The following is a 21,835-nucleotide window of genomic DNA, read 5'->3' as shown; positions in this document are numbered from 1 at the left end:
CGCTTTCTCATTGTTTCTCATTCTCTCTCCATTTCTCACAGGTAGAGAAAATTTAATAAGCATTACATAAACATTGAAAATAAATAGTAGACAAAAAATCCGTTTTTTTCTCTAATTGATGAAAGTTCTAAACCTCAAAATCCTGTTGTGTAAATTTTCTTTAAAGTGATATAGCACTGAATATTTAAGGAAAGAATGTCAGTGTATTCAAGGGAAACAAAAAAAATGAGACAAAACCAAATTGAGAGAATAACATAATTTGTTTCAGAGTTTGATTATCTTTTTATTTTTTTCCTTCTATCCTTAGTTCAGTAAGTAATTAACTACATTAAAACTGTGTTTTCCTTCCTCGTCTAAAGATATATTATTGAGAAAGTGGAATTGTGTATATGGTTATTCAGTTAAGCATTGAAAATTTCAAAACTGGTATTTCCATATTCTTTCTGCAATTCTTTTATAAAGCCTTTTGGGAAATAATTATGCCTGAAACATTCCAATTTGCTGTAACTATGCATTTCAAAATAGAAAGTTTTCTCCCATGATTCTTTAAATACTTTTTAAAGTTTATCTGAGTAAGTCAGTCTACTTATGAAAGTAGTTGTTTCCAGGATATGATAAATAAAGATAGCTCTTTTGTTATATTATAAATTATTGGTATCTTTCCTTAAGATAAAGTTTATTTTTGGTAAAACCTTGAAAAATTGGAGTAGTGGCATTTATCCTCACACTTTGAACAATGACCACATTTAATTGGTTTAGTAAATACTTCTTAGGGGTATTTTGATTATTTTCATTCTGTAAAGCTTGGTACTGAAATAATTAATTCAACAGAAAAGAGATCAAAAGTTTAAACAATGATTAAAAAACTTTCATCTAAGTATTTTATTAATATTTAGAGATATTATAATCAGATTTTTTAAATAATTCTTTTTACTATGCTCATGAATTTGATCTGTAGCTAGTATGGTTAGCTGTGTCTGTGCAAAGATAATATTTATTTTAATAAAACCTAAAAATATTGTCAATTCCCTAAGTAATGTAACTTCAAAGAAACAGGAGGAGGTTTGCAATTCAAATGTGTTGATCATTTTTTAATATTCCTTTATTTTTTAATTTACATTATTTTTTTAAATGAACACTTTTAGACAATTCTGGATTTCCTAGGAAAGAGGAGTTAATTTCAGAATCAGCAATTAAGCCCCTGAGTTTCACCTTGTGAAGCCTCAGTGCAGACATGAGCAAATCAGAATCCTCGAGCAAAATTTAGTCTCTAAATTATTTTACCAAAACAGTGGTAAAGATTTCTCATTTTGTCTTACTAGTGATTTTCAATTATGTATAACAAACATCCTTCTTGCAAATTTCCGTGACTTATTTAGAGTTAATTAAAATATGCTACTTGCCTTTATAAAAGTTTTTAATATTCACATGCTTGGGGAATTTTGTTTTTACTATTGTGTCCCACAGAGCATATACTAAAACAGTTGTCTGCAGCAATAAAGAATAAACATCTTTTAAATGTACCACTAATTGACTGATTCAACGAGTGAATGGATAAAAGAATGAAGTTACTCTATTTAATGGAACTTAATTGTAAAACAGAGTTGTTACCTAATTATATAATGCAGTTTACAATTCAATATTCTATAGGGATGTGTTGATTTCAACAGACTACAGTAGCCTAAACAATAATTTCACTGGTGCAAGTGGGTAATAAGATTTTGTGTCTTCTCATGGTGGTCTGTTGAGTCAATGTTTCTCAAAATTACAGAGCTTGATTTCTGGTTATGAAATGAGTATTTCAAAGTTAAGCTGTTTTCATAACTGACAAAATGTGAATGAATGATTTAGTGAGCATGCATGGTATTCAAAATAAGAGTAAGAAAGAACACATAGCATCTGTTAACTGACACTAGAAATCAAGAATAGCAATTGTTTAGTACATTTGCTTAGCACTTTTTTTCCTCAAAGGTATGCCTCCTCTGACTCATAGAAAAATTTATTCTGTAAATGTGTACACAAATACACAAGGGATTGTTTTAACAGGTATACATTTTATAATTTTTTATTAACTAATTTCTATAATTCCAAAATGCGTATCAATTTAGATAGAAAATAAAAATTGCATGTATATATGTATTTTATGTGGAAAAAACTATAAATGCTCTTCCAATAGGTCTGATAGTTTGTTAATTAATATTTACAGCCGTATCACTCTTAACCATGGATTTCTACAAAAATTTCTTACTACAGTGCTTTCCATTTAGAAAATTGAACCTGTTTAGAGGGCATGTAGACATGATTTTTTAACATCACCATGGAAAGAACCCTGCTATGGATAATTACTATCACTTCTCTTGTACAGTACAGCTCCTTTGGTAACTAAAGTCTGGCTCATAGGTGTGTGACATTATTACAGGTGTCACTGTCATACTGATGCTGTTTGTGGAGTGTTAGGGCAGAGCAGCTAGTTGATGGTAAACAATCATAATACTTTGACAATAATGAATTACCTTTGAGGGAAAGTTAAAGCCTTCATTGATTCACCCTTAATTTCCTCTGGTCTATATGTGGTTATATGACTTCTTGCCAGGAGAGTATCTTGATCTTTCATATCAGTTCTACATACAGTATTACCTTGAGTAAGTTACAGAATCTAAAGTGGCAAATATATAAGATAAATAAATCTAGACATTGGTGCGCAAAGGAATAATAATAGTTTGGGTTTTTTTATTAAATAAATATATTTTATCTGTTATTTTCACAAAAATAATTGTATGAAGTGATAGATATGGTAATGTTCTATTATTTTGTTATAAAATCACACCTTAAATATCAAATTTACACAATGAAACTTATCAAAAGATAACTTTATATAATGGTATGACTTCAGAAAAAATAAACTTAAAATGAATCTGTTTAGTCTGAATATTAATTATTCATTTTTAATATGTTACTAACTGAACCTAGTTCTTTCAGTAATATTGCATGAAACATTTGGAACATTCTTTGTTTGAAGCAGAGTATTTTCTGATAGCATTTGTAAGTAATGTTTAAAACTTCAAAAGATTCTGAACATCTTCAAAATTGAAATACAGCATGAAATTTCATGTAATTTTAACATTCTACTATCCAACAATTTCACTGTAAGGATTCAGCAAATTTGTACTTATAAATATTGATACAAATATTTATCTAGCATATTTATTTTATAGAGAAGAGAATCATTCAATGGCTGCTCAAAAAACAGGTACACTTTATTCTCATAAGAATAATTCTACAGCACTCTTCTGAATTTAAGACGAATGACCTATGGTTGCACATATCAACAAGTGCCACTTGCAATGTATTTGAATTTAAATATATACAAGTTTCTTGTTCTTACCTAAACTACAAAGGCATTTATTAAACTTTCATGATATGGAAAAATGGCTTATTTTTATAGGTAGTACTTGCATATAAAATTATATACATAAATAATTCACAAAACATCGAGGGACGAGAAGCTGACAATTTATATATGTGGAGGTAGGATCTATACAGGTTCATATGATATATTTTTAAAATTAAAAAAATATTAAAGAAATAGGGCAAAACAAGGGCTAATTTTTGATCTTGGAGGATAAAGATTTTGATTGTACCATTGATCCAAAAATGCAAAATGATTTCTTAGGGCAAATAGCCAAAACACTTCTGTTAATCAAAAGTAGGGAACTATAATATTAATGAAATAAATCAAGTGCATACAAGGTTAAATATTATATAGTTTCTCTAATATGAGAAACTCAAAATATAAATAAAGAACAACATAAAACATAGATTAACATGAGTAGGGTATTTTTATTGAGAAGATCAACACATGGAAGGAGGGAGAGGAAGAGCAGAGAACTGTGAGGAAAAAAGAATTGAGGTGTTTTATGTAAATGTACTAACTCACCACTCATTGTGTAATCATTGTGTAAAGGAAATATTTACTATTAAAAACTAAAAACTGAAACTTAGATGTTAAATATAAACAAGAAAAAGTAGTGGAAATGATGAGAGAAGATACAAGAAACATTAAAGATCTTTCAGGAGGAAAGAATCCTCACAAAAAGAGGTATAGAAGAACCTTGCCTCAAACAGAAAAACCATTTATGACAAACCCACTGCCAACATCCTAAATGCAAAAGAAAAGTGGGGACTTTTGTTTAATGTCAGGCACAAAACAAGAGTGTATACTCTCACAAGTATTGTTCAATATACTACTTGAAACTAAGCTGGAGTGATCAGGTAACAGAAAGAAATAAATGATATTCAAAAAGAGAAAAAAGTCAGAATACCATTGTTTGCAGAAGGCATGGATTGTTACATAGAAGACCCAAAAAATTCCACCAGAAGCCATTTAATCCTAATAGACAAATTGAAGAGAGATAGGATACAAATTCAACACACAAAAGCATTCTTGTATATCAATAATGAATCCATCATAAAAGAAATAATGAAAACAATCCCATTCAGGATAGCTCCAAAGAAAGAGAAATACATGGGAATTGACCTAAGCAGCAAAGTGAAGTACTTCTATGATAAAATCATGCTCATCCGAAGGGAGATAAGAAATACTTGGAAAGTAGAAGTGGCCATATAACCCCAAATTAGAGAAATAGAAAAAAACAATCTCTAAATTAGATGGAAGTGAAAGAAAATAACCAAGTTAATCCTCACTAAAAAGAACAACCTGGGGAGCTTTAAAATCCTGTATTCCAACTTATACTACAAAGTTACAGTAACAAAAGCAACATGGTACTGGTACAGAACCAAGGTGTAGATTACCCTTACAATAGGCTAGAACTCACAGAAGCAGCTCCATACACCTGTTACTGTCCACTTCTGACAAAGTAACTAAAAAGAAACATTGAGAAAAGATAGCCTTTCATATGATGGAATGAAAACAGTTTCCTTACAGCAGAGAAATTAATCTAGGACCATAGTATCTTACTTGCACTATAGAAAATTCAAATGGATCAAATGTTTACCTGTAAAACAGAAACACTGTGTGTGCTGGAAGGTAAACAGATAAAATTGCTGAATACATCGTCATAAGCATGACTTTTTTTGAGTAAAATGCCAATGAGGTGAAAAGAAATGATACCAAGAATCAAGAGAAAGACGAAATTAAATGGAGGATGAGGGCTAGTGCTGGTGCAGGCTAACAGTGAGGGAGAGAATGGAGAACTGCTGAGGTTATGGAAATTCTGCAGTTACCATCTGTGGTAATTGTGGGAAATTTTCATAAGAGGATTAAATGGTAAAAACATTTTTAAAAAGACAAATAGAATTATAGCAGATTAATAACTCCTTAACTGAAAAAGGAAACCATTAATAGGACAAGCTAGGTCACTAGAAAAAGTATACACTTCTTGGTCAGGAAACTAAAATTTAATGCATGTCAGGTTGAGCCCCCATAATGATAGTCTAATAAATTAGGGAAAGTTGAAAGGAATAGACATTTCTCAAAAGAAGTGCAAATTACTGGTAACTACACAACATTTTTCAGTAAATTTGAACACTAACGAAATGCAAATCAAAATCATCCTCTAATTACATTTTACTTCCATAAGAATGGCTCACATCATTGGACAATGAAACAAGCAAAACACAGCAAAACATTGGCAATAATGTGGAAGAAAAAAGAATCTTTCACATAATGAGTGGAAATGTAAACTAGTATATCCACTATGGAAATCAGGGCCTCAAAATAGTAAAAATAGAAATTTCAGTTGACTTCACTATAGTTCTCCTAGGTAGCTTCTTAAAAGTATTAAGATTATTATACCACAGTAATATGTGTAGAACCTTTTATAGTAACAACAGTTACATTATTGAAGTAGCCAGAACATTCCTATATATTTGCATGGTATACTATTCAGTCATAAAGAAAGTTATATTTGAGTCATTTTTAGGAAACTAGATGAATCTTGGTACCATAATGCTATGGTAAATACTTAAACACAGAAAGTTAACTATCAGATGGTTTCTCATATTAGAAATCCAAAAACACTTAATAAAGAAAAGAAAGGAGAGATGGTAAGAAAAAAGGTAGAGTTCGAGGAAGAGAGGCTTGAGTAAGAGGAAAAGAAGGAAAATAATCAAGACTCCATATGTGTGTCCAAGTTTCACCGAAAGGACATGATTGCTGTAAATTGCACATATATACTAATAAAAATACAAGAAAATAAATCACCGATAAATAACAAATATTAGGTGAGCCTGGAAAATAAATGAGAGAAAAGACAGAGAGAAAATCAGTGTGAGAGAGAGAGAGAGAGAGAGAGAGAGAGAGAGAGAGAGAGAGAGAGAGAGAACGCAAGGCACAAGAGAAGGAAGGAAAAAGGAAAGGAAGGATAAGGGAAAGAAACAGAAAGAAGAAGAACATGGCAAATTGCTATGCATTGAGATGGGTCATCTTGAAGACCTTGTCACTAGCCAAAACTGAGCAAATTAGTATAAAATAAATTATGAGTCATTTAATTCAAAGGATTATACTAAATTATGGTCAAAAATTGAGTTCCTGTCATCAATAAAAAAGATAAAATGTACTGATTTATAAAACCAAACAAATCTATGGAACATCATGGTAACTGATAAAAAAAAAGACAAAGACATTATGTTTGGTTATTGTATTTGAAAGAAATCCTAAAAAAGTAAAAATGACAGTAAGAAACAATAGATCAATAATTGGGACAAATATGGTAATTATAATGGTTATACAATTAGAAACAATGTTAAATTGAGAATGAATGCATATAATTTAATATGTATATGAATTCTATTTTAATCCAAACATAAGTTATGTGGTCTTTAATTGTAACTACAAATTTTAACTAATATTTCTGAAGTATTTACTATGATCTAGAATTAATTGGATAGTGTTACATATATTGGTAAAGTTACTTCCTCCCAAAATTTCTGGAAAACAGTACATTATGATGATCTTATCACAGGTGATAAGAAATGTGGAGTTACATTTATTAAACATAAACAAATATATGTGTGTTTTCCAAATCATACATTGATAATTTTTCTTGGAATTACTATTTAATTCTGTTGTCCTGACTTCCACTTTTTGGAAAAAATATAACACAATTAAATACATGAGAAAACTAGTTTGAAATACTAAAAAAAAAAAATTAATAAAGTCTGAAAGAAGCCTTAAGATCAGTAAGTTGCTATAAAAACAAAATTGTGGAATTTGTGAAAAGCAGATAAACGAATGAAAATTAAATATATTTGGCAATATGGAGTGTGACTCCTGAAAAAAAGATCACATTAGTGATAAGAAGGATCACGGAAATATCTATCAAGGAAACATTAGTGGCTTGAATTGTTTGGAGCCATTTCAGAATGTGTGTTTTGTGAATGGATGTTGTTTACGATTAGAGATTTTAAAAAGGTTTTCAAAATGCTTTGATATTTGGAAGGAAGTATTGAATTATTGTTCACAAAATTAATGTATTTAGCTACTTAAATAAGATATTTAAAATATATTTTCTATTTAACTCATGCTACTAAAGCTTTAAATATGAACAGTAACCACATGAACTGCAGTATGAACTGCAATAACTCAGGATACATAATGTTTAGTATTACCAAACTTAATCAATGACTCATTTTCTCCAGAGTGATTCATAGGGCACTATTTGTGCAGGATAACCAACACGAAGCATTTTGGTGTTGATGTAATACCGTGTATTCTGCAACTCTCATTTACCTAAGTCTTCTAAGCTATGAAAACAGTTTTTTATTTATTAAACATATGCTAAGACAGTGGAGTCCATGTCCCAAGTATATACATCTATTCTTTTATCTATTGATCTATTCATTAATTATCGTCTAATTATGGAACAATGATTCTATTCTGGAAATTCAGAATACACAAATTTTTAGCATGTATCTTTTTATCTGAGCATTTGTCATTTAACAGGAAGCTTAAAACATAACCAAAGTTAAATATGCACAAGAATGAGAAAACAAAAATAAGAAAAAACTTCCATGAAAAACATACGCTGATAGATTAGTACAGTGCACAATTCTATACTTGAAGGCTTAGCTTCAATTTGTTTTACACTTTCAGATATGCTATATTTTGTATTTCAGTTGATTTCTGTTTTTACTTTCCTCTGTTTTTTGAAAAAGTGATTTGGGAGAAATTTATCTTATTATTAGTATTGCTATCAACTGTGTTAAAATTGTTATAATGAAAAGATACATACATTTCAATTAAACAAAAACAAGCTGGTCTGAGTATCTTTTATCTTTTATATACCTATCATTATTAAAACGATTTTGAAATTTGGCTTTAAAGCTATTTGGATTGTCATTTGACTCTTTTTTTCATTTAACAATCTACCATATTAACTAATCAGTATTTGTAAATCAAAGTTATTCTATTTAATCTCTATGTAACAGCCAATAATATGAAATATAACACAATTCTATATGGCTCAAGAATTTGGCATTTAAAAATATATACATATAATTTATCACTGTAGTTATATACATATATATGATTATATATATGATCATATATATATATATATATATATGCACCTACATATACACACATAGGCATACACATATAATTCATGTATGTCAACTCTAAATATATGCATATATTAGGCCATTATGTAGGTTCAGGTAAGCATATGTCTATATGCATATTCTTTTTATATAACTGTCCAAAACTGAGAGATCTCATTTGCAATTGGAACTCAGAGTTGGAATCCAATCAAGTAGAAACACAGTCAGCAATGAGGCAAACATCCAATGCCTCAGAAAATTAGAAAAGAATCTCAGAGTAGGAAAAAAAAAAAAAGATAGCATGACACTTCTTCTCTGCATAATAAGGACTTAAACTATCATATTCACATTTAATGTAGATGGAACGTCCCTGGGTTTAAGTTTTATAAGCTGCTTACAGTAGAAATAAATAATTTCCATTCACCTGAAGAAAACAAACATTAAAAGTTATTTCTCAAAGTTGTCCTGATTTCCATAAGTCTTAAGAAAAGTAAAGTCTATACAAAATTTTATTATTTGCTTTAGTTTTTAAAATATTTTTCTCTTCCTTTTGAAATAAATCCAGTAATTTTAGAACACTAAAGTTAGTTTCTTGAAACTAAAAAAAAAGTCAAAGTAAAATTTTCTTTGAAGAAGAGAACCTAGAGGAAAAACAAGAAAAATTGGTGATAGAATTGTGAGAAAAGAGAAGGAAAATAAATCATCGAAGAAGAAATGGTCAGGTAACTCAAAGGCCAAACCCGTTACAATATTCCCTGGAAAGGAAGAGGGAAAGGGATTTCCGTGAGCTAAGCAAGTATCACTTAGTCATCGTGGATGTTAGAGAGTTTAGTGAGAGCAGTATCATGCATGGGAGATTTGGATAAAATGAGAAGGCATGGAAGAAAATATTTATATGCGATTTCATTATGGCATAATATTTTCTACAATAGCATTTCATTGTTGTGGTATGATCCCAGAAACTACTATAACTACCCTCCTACACCTACAGACTGTTTCAAGAATGTTATGCAACTTGCATGAAGCCACAAGGCTAGCACATAATTAAATAATCAGAATGCAAAGCAGGTTTTCCTGCACCTGGTTTCACCAACTTTCTGTCTGGAGAGCAACAAGAAGTTCCAGATGAGTAAACCCACATTTCCGTACAAACTAGACTAGTGTTTGTTGGTGAACAAGTTGATTTTGAAACAGGATGTTCTTATTAGGAAATAGGAGAGGAATGAAGTGGAAATTACAGAGAGAGTAAAATCATAATTAAAAAGCTTCAGTGGAAAGGATGAGGGAGTGACTTTATTTTATGGCAAATGAACCAAGCTTGGGAAAGTTGGAGGTGAAGTGATTCTCACAGACCCATGAACATGCATTAGTGCAGTCACTGGGATTAAAATTTACATAACTCTACTTCACAGTAATATCTGCCAAAGGGGATTTAATTGTTTTGTCATCCAAGCAAATAACTGAAGTTCACCATAACAGAAATTATGTGTATTGTGTTATATACAGATGTATGAAAGAGTAATTACTGATTTCGTTTATCTTGTAAGTCCTAAAATTCAGCTAATTACTTTCTAACAAATTTGCTTTGTAATATTTTTCCTTATATATGTTACTCTGTCCATGTTTCAATAGTTGTACTGTCCTTTCTATAAGCATTTAATTATTGGAAATTAAAAGAAATGTATTAATGAATGAATTAGTAAATAAATGAATCAAATTTCTGCCATTCAGTGATCATGCATTTTCCATTTCCATGAAAGCCAAGTTAAAATTCAGTTTCTTTTTGAATATGTATCATTAATAAATTTGTCCAATGAAAATAAGTTATTTTAACTGTCACTTTTGCAATCATACAGTGATACAATTAAAAAAAATTAAAGAATTAAAAAATCATAAACTCAAATGAACATCATTGATGGACGCTTAGTTCAAAATTTGCATTAGTATAAAAGATAAATACAATGAATTAAAACAGTGTCTTAAATGCATAGTCTGGTCTATTTCTTCCATTTATGAGAGTCACAGCTGATGACATTTGGGGCTACAAAGGGGTTACCACAGAATTTCAACCCTGAGACACATTTCTAAATGCAGTGACAAGGGAAGGTGACTTTAATTATTTAATCAATAGTCTGTGGAAAATAAGGACCACCGTCTTGTTCTGCACATCCTAGAAAAGACAATACATGACAATTTATGTTCTTTCTAGTTGGATACTTTTCTTGCTTCCAGAGAATGGTCTTCTTTGTTAAAACCTGCCGGTGAAACCAATCTTAATGTTAGAGTGGATTAGTTCAGTTTTTATTCCATTCACCTTGATTGCAAATTTGTGCTGGTGAGTTTATTTAATCCTATGTTGTCAATTTATCTCTCCTTAGGTGCCTAATAGATACACGATGCATAGTTAACATTAATTTTTTAACTTCACAGCATATTACCAAAACCACCTTCACTCATTTACTCAACTCTGTTGACAGACAAGAAACCTGTGAGTACAGGTACTTAGTCTAAAACTTGGCAGTTATCTATAAAAGTACTCTTTCTTTAAACCTCTGCATGCCATCATATATATATATATATATATATATATATATATATATATATATATACCACGTGACCAGTTCTCATCACTTCCTTTTTCTTTGCTTTTTTGACAAAACTCAAAGATTTAGTCAGTGCAAACACAAAAAGAATTCTATGAGAACTTTTTGAAAAATTTTTAAAAAGTTGGATGACTGAATTTGGAAAAGTAACAGAAAATCTGTGGAAAGGTAAATGTCCCATAGTTATTGCAGTACAAATGAATAGTCAAAATGGATGCTGGGTAAAATTTTAAGAGAAGAGATGAGCAAGTAAAGGCAATGAAAGGCTAAGTGTGAATAAAAGAAAGGTAAGTTTATGCTATAAAATTATTACAATGATAAGAAACTTCTATCTCACCCTAGACATATTAAAAGAAATAATTTGGATTTGCAAGAAAGACTTTAATCCACATTGAATAAGATCACAATGGGCCATCTAACCAAGAAAACTAAACTTAGTATGAAAAGAAACTTGCTCATTAAAAGGAAAATTTGAGCTGTTTGAAACTTTGAAATATAACACTCATTAAATGTATAAAATGTCAGCTAGTCCTAAAATTATTTTAACTAGAAACAATGACACTTTTCTTTTGATTCATACTTATCCCAATTAAAAAGTATCCAATGTTTAGTTCAAAGTAAATTTCCTATGGCTTCTCCAGAAATGTCAAAAATAAAAATACTGCAGCTTATATGAGAAATCCAAATTATAAAAATAAAAATATGAAGTAAATGAGAGATAATCAGGAGTAGGGAGACACACCTTTCGTCAGTGAGAAGAAGACCAGGAATTGGAGGAACAGAGGGAAGAGGGAAGAAAAGGAGACGGGATTGTGATGTGCTATGCACATGTGTTAATTCCACACAAAAGGAATGCACACATTATGTACTGCAAACCTGTGTTCATAAAACTAAAATACAAGAAACATTGAACTGCTCCTCAAAAAATAAACAAAAAGCATGTGATGAGTTTTTCGAAACATTTTTGATGGTCAACACTGAAAAAATAAATTATATCTTATTTCTGTGACAAATGTACAATACAAATTTCTCAATGCATTTATCTCATTAATTCACTTAAAGATTCATTTAAAGACGTAGCTTCTCTACAACACATAAGACTTAAATTGTATTGGTTGCTATGGAGGTCGCAAGTCAGTGTGAACGTTTTGGTTTGGGAAAGGAAGGTAGAGAAACACTTCACTCACTCACCACGAATGCCCCCAAGACCAGTGACACTTTTGTAGCACATTACAGTGTGCTCCAAATGAACCTCCAACTCTCATACCTCATAAGTTGGTATAATAGCATATAAATGGGCAATCACTATTCGTCAACTATTCATAATTAATACTTGATTTGCATAACATCTATAACTTTTTCAAGGATTTTTCTAAATACTTGTATTTTTACAATTCCACAGCACAGTTATTTTCCTTTAACTTATCAATGTGTCTGGATTCATATGACAGCCACTAAAATTTGGTATTCTTCCTTTTGAAATGGAATGTACCTGTATGCTGTATGCTATTTTATATTAAAATAAATAGGAGTGAAGGAAATGGTTTCTAAAATATGCATTCTTTCATTACGCTGTAATATAGTTTCTATTCATCTTGAGAAAATAATTCAATATAAATATCTGAATCTATTTCTGCCAATAAAAAGAAAATCACCATTTCCTACATCTTTACTTTGTGACCATGATGTTTAGATACTCTTAGATATGAGGTAAAATAAATAGACTTTTTTGGGTAAATTATTGCCAGATCATTTTAATTTTCCAGATCCAAGTAGCCTAAGATTACAAGGTGATGAAAATAAATAATGCTGCCTTTTTACTTTGAATAACTGTGTAAATTAGCCACATTTAAAGATAGTAGGCTAATGTGTATTAAGTACATAACATTCAGGCTTTTAAATAAATTGTCTCATTTGTTCTACAAAATCCACATTCATCAGCACTTATAAATCTTGCTGTTTTTACAACAGTGTTGAGGAACAGAGATTACAAGTACCTGTTCAAAGTAAAGTGTTAAAAGAATGATCAGAACATAATCGATCTAATACCAAAACTGTTATTTAAACCCATGCTGACCTGGGATCTTTTTGTATGTGTATTTGGCTAATATTTTTGTAAAAAAACCATTGAGTGATGACTGTCTTGTACTTTCAGACTTGGTCTTGCTCATTAAATTTTGGATTTCCAAATATGAACATATTTGCAAATATGCATAAAAACATCATGTATATACAAAAAATACAGATGTTAGTGTGCATATGTATTTTTTCAGCCTGATGGTCAACAAATCTTTGATGACAGGGATAGAAAGCTACAACTTTTACATGAGTCTATACGGTTCCTCGATAAACAGAATGCTTGTTTGCCTGACTGAATTTCATAGTATTCCATTTCCTAAATTGATATAATCTGAGAAATGAAGGAAAGATGAGATATTGCTTCTTAGTCACCATTCACATTGACAAAAGACATCTTGCTGTGCCCATAACCACAGTAACATACATCACAGAAACAAATTCCATTCTGCATATACTCAATCCTTGTGATCCTATGTAAAGTTCTCTTGGCTTAGGGAATGTGATATATACTAATAACAGTAGGTAGTAGAAAATTGTTTAAAATCATCGGACTGGGATTGTGAGTTGGAAGCCATATATGCAAGACATATTGTCTATATCAAAGAAGTGTAACTAAAGGTAAATTTAAAAGCAGACACTGAATAAAATTGATGGCGTTCTGAAAAATCAACAAAAGCAATATAAAAAAAATAAGAATTAAATAAATTAAAAAATTAATTAAATAAACAGTAAGTGGGAGAACATAATATACAATTTACAATCAATATAATTGGTAACTTTGAGGCATTTTAAACTTGGTTATTGTTCTGAAGTCCTTTGCTCATTATGTACTCAACTGGCTCAGGTCTCTATTATGACTATGACAATTGAGTTTCTCATCTCGGTATGATTTTAGTCCACCCTGTCTTTGTCACTCACTTTACTTACACTTTATTAGGCTCTTCCCTATTAACTGGGATTGCTGCCAGGTGACTGCTAGGATAATTACTTTGCACGTAGAACAGTGTTGTAAAATAAGGTTCACTTGATCAGCAACACATCTGCACTAAAGTCAATAGGTAAGACATGGCACAGAAATGAACTCCTAAAGCTTTTAACTGATGTACCCAAGACTATTTGTGGACTAAAGCTGAATTAAAAACACAATGAGGAATCAAAGATCAAGAGTGCATATTTATTCCTGAGGCTATGTGAAACATTTTTATAAAGTGCATTATTCACTGGGGACTTTTTTTCATTTATTCATTCATAGGAAAGTTTTTGCCTGTATACATTCATCAAAGATAATCCTTGTACTATAATATGAGTCCCTAAATCAACTCAAGTTCAGCTATGACAAACACACTCAAATATTCCTTGCATTACATTGCATTCCACACTCCTTAGACTCACTCCAAATCTCCTGTCTCGGACTATAGACATAGCTCCATGGACCCACCTCTTCCTGCTTCTATCTACATACTCTATTTTTGTGAAAGGAATTTCCTGCTGTTTCTTAAACACAGCACACATTTTTCTTTTAGACTTGCCATTATGCTAGTAGTACTTTTGAAAAACAATCTTGTCATCAGTCCAGAAATCCATGGAGATTTGTTGAGAATTAACTTGATATATATTTGGGCTTTTGTTTTATTTGAATTAATGATTCACTAGGCAGTGTTTTATGTGCACAAATGCCTAGGAGACACACATCTCTTCCCTCACCAAAGTGTAAAAAGTCTGATGATTGAAAAGTGTTTTCTATCTCATTCACTTGAACTGCACCCCTCACTTTCTCCACTACCAAACCAATGTTTCCAGCCCTGCTTAGTTTCAATTAGACCTGCTTGGATTTGGCCACTTAAAGCAAGAGTCTAATCAGTTTTCTTTTACTTTCCTGTGGGTTTTTGAAACTTTTTTTTTGAACAGTGATCTTTAAATTATAACCTTATGTAGTTGCTGTGAGCCCAGAACATGCCCTCAAATTACAAGTCTATTTGTGCTGGTTGGCAAGCGCATTTATTAGCATTAATGTCCAATTTTTTTAATTAGTTCTTAGAATTTTTCCTTCACCAATAACAAAATCATTAGATGAAATTTGCAAAATAATCACACTGATTCCCATGACACAACATAATAGTACCTTTTATTATATATAGCACAGATTCATTTATCATTTCCTTTTATTTTAGTGGTTTCCTCTTGAGGTTTTTGCCTAATGAGAGTATAAAAATTGTGCCATCTGTCCTACACAGGGATTAGGTGAATTCTGACCCCCATCCTCTTCAATCTGTGTTTTTTTTTTTTTCTAATTTATACCTGAGTAGTTAAATACACACACACACACACACACACAAACTGCCAACTCACAACAGTTTTGTGCTTAATGCTAAGAATAAGATTTTTAACCTCTGTTTTCTAGGTCACTTTAGACCTTAAGTGATTAGTCTTTTTATTTAAGGCATTTTTTTGCATAGTGTTCAAAGTTTTGAATATTTTGTTGAAGTTTCAGTTTTTAATCCTATATTAACATTTAAAACTCAATAATGAAAAAGAAAAAATAATATTTGTGAACAGAGTAGATGACTTATTTTAAGACAGAAGATAATTTCACAAATGCTTCTAAAGAATAAACAAAATGTAGTAACAAAAGATTGATTTGTTCTCTATATTTTGAGTAAAGATCTCAGATAAATCCGGTGATACAGGTCAATTTTAATAATTGAGTTACTGAACATCTAATTCAAACTTAAAATCACTCAATTAATAATAACCAATTCTAACATAAAGGACTTTTAATATTTTAGCTTGTGTTCATGTTACAGAATTGTGATGCTTATTTAGGTGAATTGTATGTAACAAAACAGGCTGATTTTTAATTCCTTTATTTTTGTCTCCTTTTACTTCTCCCTTCCCTATCCCTTTTCCTATTTCCAAGAGTCTATCTTCCAGAGTACTGTCTATTCCTTTATTTTATTCTTTCATTTATTAACACTTTAAGGTTTCATATAAAATAAAGCATGAGATTTATGCCTTTCTTAGTCTGCCTTATTCAGTAGCATGATGTTATCAAATGCCATCCATTTTCCTGAAAAAAAAATATAATTTAATTCTGCTTATATAACTGAAAAATATTCCATTAGACCATATATTCCTATATATCTGTTGATGAACATTTAGGATTTTTCCAAAATTTAACTATGATTTATTGAAATAATAATAAACATATGTGTTTGTGTATCATGTAGTGTGATGTTTCTCATTCGTTCAGGTACTTATCTAAGAGAGATTCTTGAATCAAATGAGATTTCCATCCTCATAAGCTTAAAATAATTTAAATTAAGCACAACAATGCAACAACAAACATAAACACTGAAACCACAACCAGGATTTGGAAGCAGAATTATTTACACCAATGGGCACTGATCAGGAACATTTGCAAAACGCCACATCTTGATCGAGAGCTTATATGGGATAAGCAAACAGAAAGTACAGAGGCAGGAAGATTTGTTACTTGGGACTGGTTCTTACAATATGCAACATAAAGACCAGCTATGAATCACAGTGACCAGAATTTCTAAGAAACAAAAGTGACAGGAATTGGAACTAGAACTATTACTTGAGCAATAACAACCTGAAGTGTACTGCTACTTTTCGTTACAACAATGTATAGTTTACATGAATATATTCAACTGTCTGAAAGTCTTTGCATTGAAATTTAGATTGATTATGATTTCATTACAGTATAAACACAAAACAAATTTGCATGAAGCATTACTGGTTATTTTAATGCTTTTCAATTCATACTACTTGGAGTGAACATTCAGTGGACTATACAATAGGCAAAGATACTAAAGACGTCTTAGATACACATACTGTATTCATAAACCAGACTTTCCAAACAATATGCAAATTAAAGGAAATATACAATATTTTACGGTTTTTATTACTTATGTATCCAACGATTATCAACATATATTTGCTTGTGTGTATTTAAGACACATAACTTAGTCAAGGTTTGTAGCTCATTAGTAGAAGAAAAATGACTAGTTAAGTTGGCTTGAATTCTGCATTTGTTTTATTTCCATAACAATATTGCTATTAAACAGAACATCTTAAATTATAAATAAGATGCTGGAATTAGTTCAATATATGTGCATATATGTGTGTGTGTATATATATATATATATATGTAAAGAAAGTAAACTAAAACTATAGTAAACTATATGTATGTGTATATATATATATATATATATATATATATATATAAAGAAAGTAAACTAAAATTTAAATGAAAGCAAAAGATAATAGAAGAATCTAACAATGATAGATAAAATTGGAAATGGTGTTCAGGAACAAGAAGAACAACAAGGATTAAAATAGTTCTTTGTAGGTTCCAGTTTGAGCAAACAAGGAGATGGGCAAGAAAATGGATGACAAAAGCTTTCACTAAACCAGGAGCCTGTGTGTTCCCCTGTAGGCTGCTTTGTGACTGGCATAACTTTCTTTATGCGAGTCTACTCCAGACGGATGAAGTAAGAGTCTTTACAGTTATGCTGACAGATCAGGAAATGGTTTGAGATCCTTCAAAGAAAGTTAAGAAAAATCTCATAGTGTGGAAAAGAAACACAATATCAGCCTACAATTAACTCTATTTTACATCAAAGCCATGCTTTTTAATGCTTATGAACAACGATCAAGCGAGCTGGATGGATTAGTCTTCTATCTGATTATGTAAAAGAGCTGCAAGCCAATAAAAATAAAATAAAAACAACAGAAAGTGTTTTGTTGTCTTTGTCACTGCTGTTGCATTTTTTTTTTTTTTTTTGCACTTTAAAATTCTAACTGGAAAATCTCACAAATAGCTTGTAGGTCCCAGAAATAACTGGGTCAGACACACTCTATCTTCTCTTCACCTGTTCTTCTTAAATTTAATAATTATATCATTCCGTCTAATAAACATTAGGCAATAAATGACTAAATCTGAGCCTGAATAGCTCCATCATATGTCGGTGATATGCAAAGTATATAAAACACTTTGTGTCATTAAATCACAATTGAGACAATTAAAATTATTCTCTAACCTATGATTCTGAGAAGTTATTAAGATATCTACATCTAGTGCAAATAAGTGTGTTTCACTGACCTCTTCATAAGAAAAGTAAGATGGTCATTTTTGCTCTTGAAACTACTTGGAAACTCCAAAGTATGTCACTTTGTCAGGAAACCAGAAGTGATTACATCTGGTGAAAAATTAATCATTAACACACATAGTACACTGCTCAACTTCAGAGAGCTGAGGACGAGTCTCTATTCCTTCTACTGTGGTTATTTGTTCAAGAGTTAAAAGTGTAACAATGGTGGCACAGAGCCCAAGAGAAATTTACAAGGCCATTGGAAACCTAGATCATAACATGAAGATTTTAATAAGCATTTCATACAAGCCATGCCTACTTTCATATCTTGATCTACTGGTATGATTATCTATATAGTTCTTCCTCTGTCTTATAGATTGTCTCTGTTCTGTCTCTCTAACTCCTCCTTCTTGTCTTTTCTTTCCCTCTTATTTCTCTGTTTTTCCTTACCTTTAAATTTCTTGACAATTCAGCAAATGAACAAAAAATTTCCCTGTGTCATAGTAAATCAAAATTGCAGAATATTGATTCTACCAAGTAGACTGGATAAGAAGATTAAATGTGAGATTCTAATGATATGACACTCATGCTGGCACACTATATATTGAAATCTCTAAATCAGATTCCTTTTGTTTTCTACTTCATTTATCTGGTAATACAGAATTCACTATTAGGACACCAGTATTGATCTTCAACAACTCTAAACCATTTTTAGAAATGATAGTTCTTACATTTGCAGTTTATATAAGAAAATTTTTTATCTTTGCACTGAATTTGTGAATACTTTGAGGAGTGGGGCCTGAAAATTCATTTAGTTTTGTTATCTTATGAAACATTTACTACTACACTCTGTTTCTTGGTCTATTATTTTGCCTGGATTTGTAGTCTTTACCCTGCTCACTGATAGAACCTTATCGACAAATTTGAACAAATACATTAAAAATGAGCTCTAGCACAAACATAAATACACCTTCCAAATCAAACTATACAAAAAAGTAAAAAAATACTCTGCTTTCTTTTAGCAAACTTCATAAAGCTAATTCCATATATATATATATATATATATATATATATATATATATACATTCCCACGATTTAACGAACTGCAATATTTTTTAAAGTTAAGCTTTCCTTCTTTTTTAGTTACATTCTACATTTGACAGATTTGAATAAATTAAGATACAAGCAAATTCATAAACAGAGTAATAAGTTATAGGGAAGTGAAAGCACCTACTACAAGACCATTCTCCAAAGAATGAACCTGCACTGTCTTCAACAGAAAATCAGTTTCTAATGGGACAACATCAGACCAACAGAATTTTTAAACATCAGAATTTTTTAACTTTCTTTCAGAAAGAAACTATGTCGGCTTTCCACTCTGTACCCTTTTTTTCTTTGTATTATATTTTGTTAATTTCTCTTCACAATATGAGACAGAGAAAGCTGGGAATACAACTGACATTATTATGAAGGAACGTGTGTGGAGTTTAGCTTTTGGTTATCTCAATTGTTAAACTATGAAAAGATAGTTTAAAAAACAAAAGACAGTTGCTTCAAAATAGTCATATACATGTATTCTTTCAATTCTATTACTGCACTCAGTATGAGGAGATAATTTAAGGGTGCATTAATCTTCTGCTCTGGATCACGACTACTGTGCTTGAGTAGCCTTTGAATTTCTCTTGCTTGTAACAAGTATGTATAAGCATAAACAAGTGGAAATTTGGCCAGAGAGTAATTTAATCATTCTACCATTTCTCGCCATGGAATGTGAGGTCTTATGGTGTTTTCTATGCTTCTGAAAACACATTTCTTTAAGGATCTGTCAATTGATCCATGCTCTAAATCAGAGATCTCACAGAATTCTTCCAATCCAGAGATAATGCTGTGAGTCTACCTTACACCAGGAGGGGAAGATCCTTAGCCACACAAAAGCTAGCAAACAGTGTTAGAAACTGATTTAAGTGTGCTTGACACAGATACAGTCTTACACTAGGAACAGCCTGGTGAGGACGTACTTACAAGAATGAATTAGAGATGTTGAAGGGAGGGGAGGAGAATGGGGGAAAATAGGAATCAAGAAAGATAAAGTACAGGTAAATTCCTTACAATGAATGTAATCATGAGGTATGTCTATATTGTACAATAAACTTAATTTAAAACAAGAAAAGATGGACTGAAAAGATAAAAAATGTCAGTGTGATCGTCCTGCCTCATCACTACTAGTAGCTGGGATTGTGGATGTGCCTACCACACTTGACTGGTGGTGTCTTCATTTTACTGTGATCCAGATTTCATGTGAAGAAGATTCAATTGCTTAAATTTACTTCCACATTTACTTCCTCACTAGTGTAAGACGGGGCTTCATGATAGAATTATGGGGGTAGGAGTTAACTCAGCAAAAATGTATCTTGTAGGTTTTATAACACAAAACTCTCTTCCTGGTATGTGAGTTAATTGCACTTATGAATTTGTATACTAGAAGTCAATTTCCCTCCTCAGTATTATATAGGTCTATATATTTAGGAAAAATAAATGCCTCAAATGAACTCAGTTATGCAACACAGATAGAGTCTCAATAACTCACTTTACCAATAAAAGATGAGGTGTTATGATCTTCTTTATAATGTTATACAGTTTCCAAGGAAAGCAGGCATTTAAAACTCATCTGTTTATAATCTATGATATTTTTCCTATAGTGCAGCCTTAAATGTGTGTTAAACTGAATCACCCATGCAAAGCTAGTATACATTGTATACATTTTTGTTATAATAAATTTTGTTTTAAAGCATTTATGGCATATTTTTCAAAAAAAACAATACAAAAATTGCCTTAACATTCAGTACTTTTAACAAAGGTATCAGAAAATCATGACAGTTTTCAAAAGCCATTCGTCACAACATACTTATGAGGCTATCATTTAATGTTGTTTGCTTACTTGCATCATAAGATCACATTTATTTCTTAAACTTTCCATGCATAGCAATGCGTCTGTTATCTGACAGATGATAAAATTTGTACATGCCTACTCTGTCAGACACTCTGAATGTTTTCTAAAACATTTATCCTAGTACTAAAGAACAGTAATTTTTTTTTTTCTTTTTTTGTACCAGGAATCAAATTCATACCTGATTCTTGACAGGCAGGTACTGTTAGTACAGCCATTCTATGGGTCATAGGAGACTTATATCTATACATTGAGTGTAAAAAGCATTATGCAATTTTTCTTCCCTCCTGAACATGGAATAAGCAAGGACCTAGGGTGTGTAATCTTTTGGTATGTAAGTCAGGAATAATGACATCAGTATTTTGTTAAAAGTTATAATTGGTATTTGCAATTAGCAAATATTTTTTTTTTTTTTGGCCTGAGGCTTCCAGTTTTAAGGTCATTAAATAATCTGGGTTCAAAGATTTGGGGTGGAAACATGTGGAGGAAACAAATAATCTTTCTTCCTGAAAACCACTCAGAGGCGTGTTCCA

Source organism: Cavia porcellus, unplaced genomic scaffold (genome assembly GCF_034190915.1).
Source record: "Cavia porcellus strain 051 isolate PalLab524CR breed Dunkin Hartley unplaced genomic scaffold, mCavPor4.1 scaffold_18, whole genome shotgun sequence".
NCBI classification, from domain to species: Eukaryota; Metazoa; Chordata; class Mammalia; order Rodentia; family Caviidae; genus Cavia; species Cavia porcellus.
The sequence above is the reverse complement of the archived record's forward strand: the minus strand, read 5'-3'. Positions refer to the sequence as shown.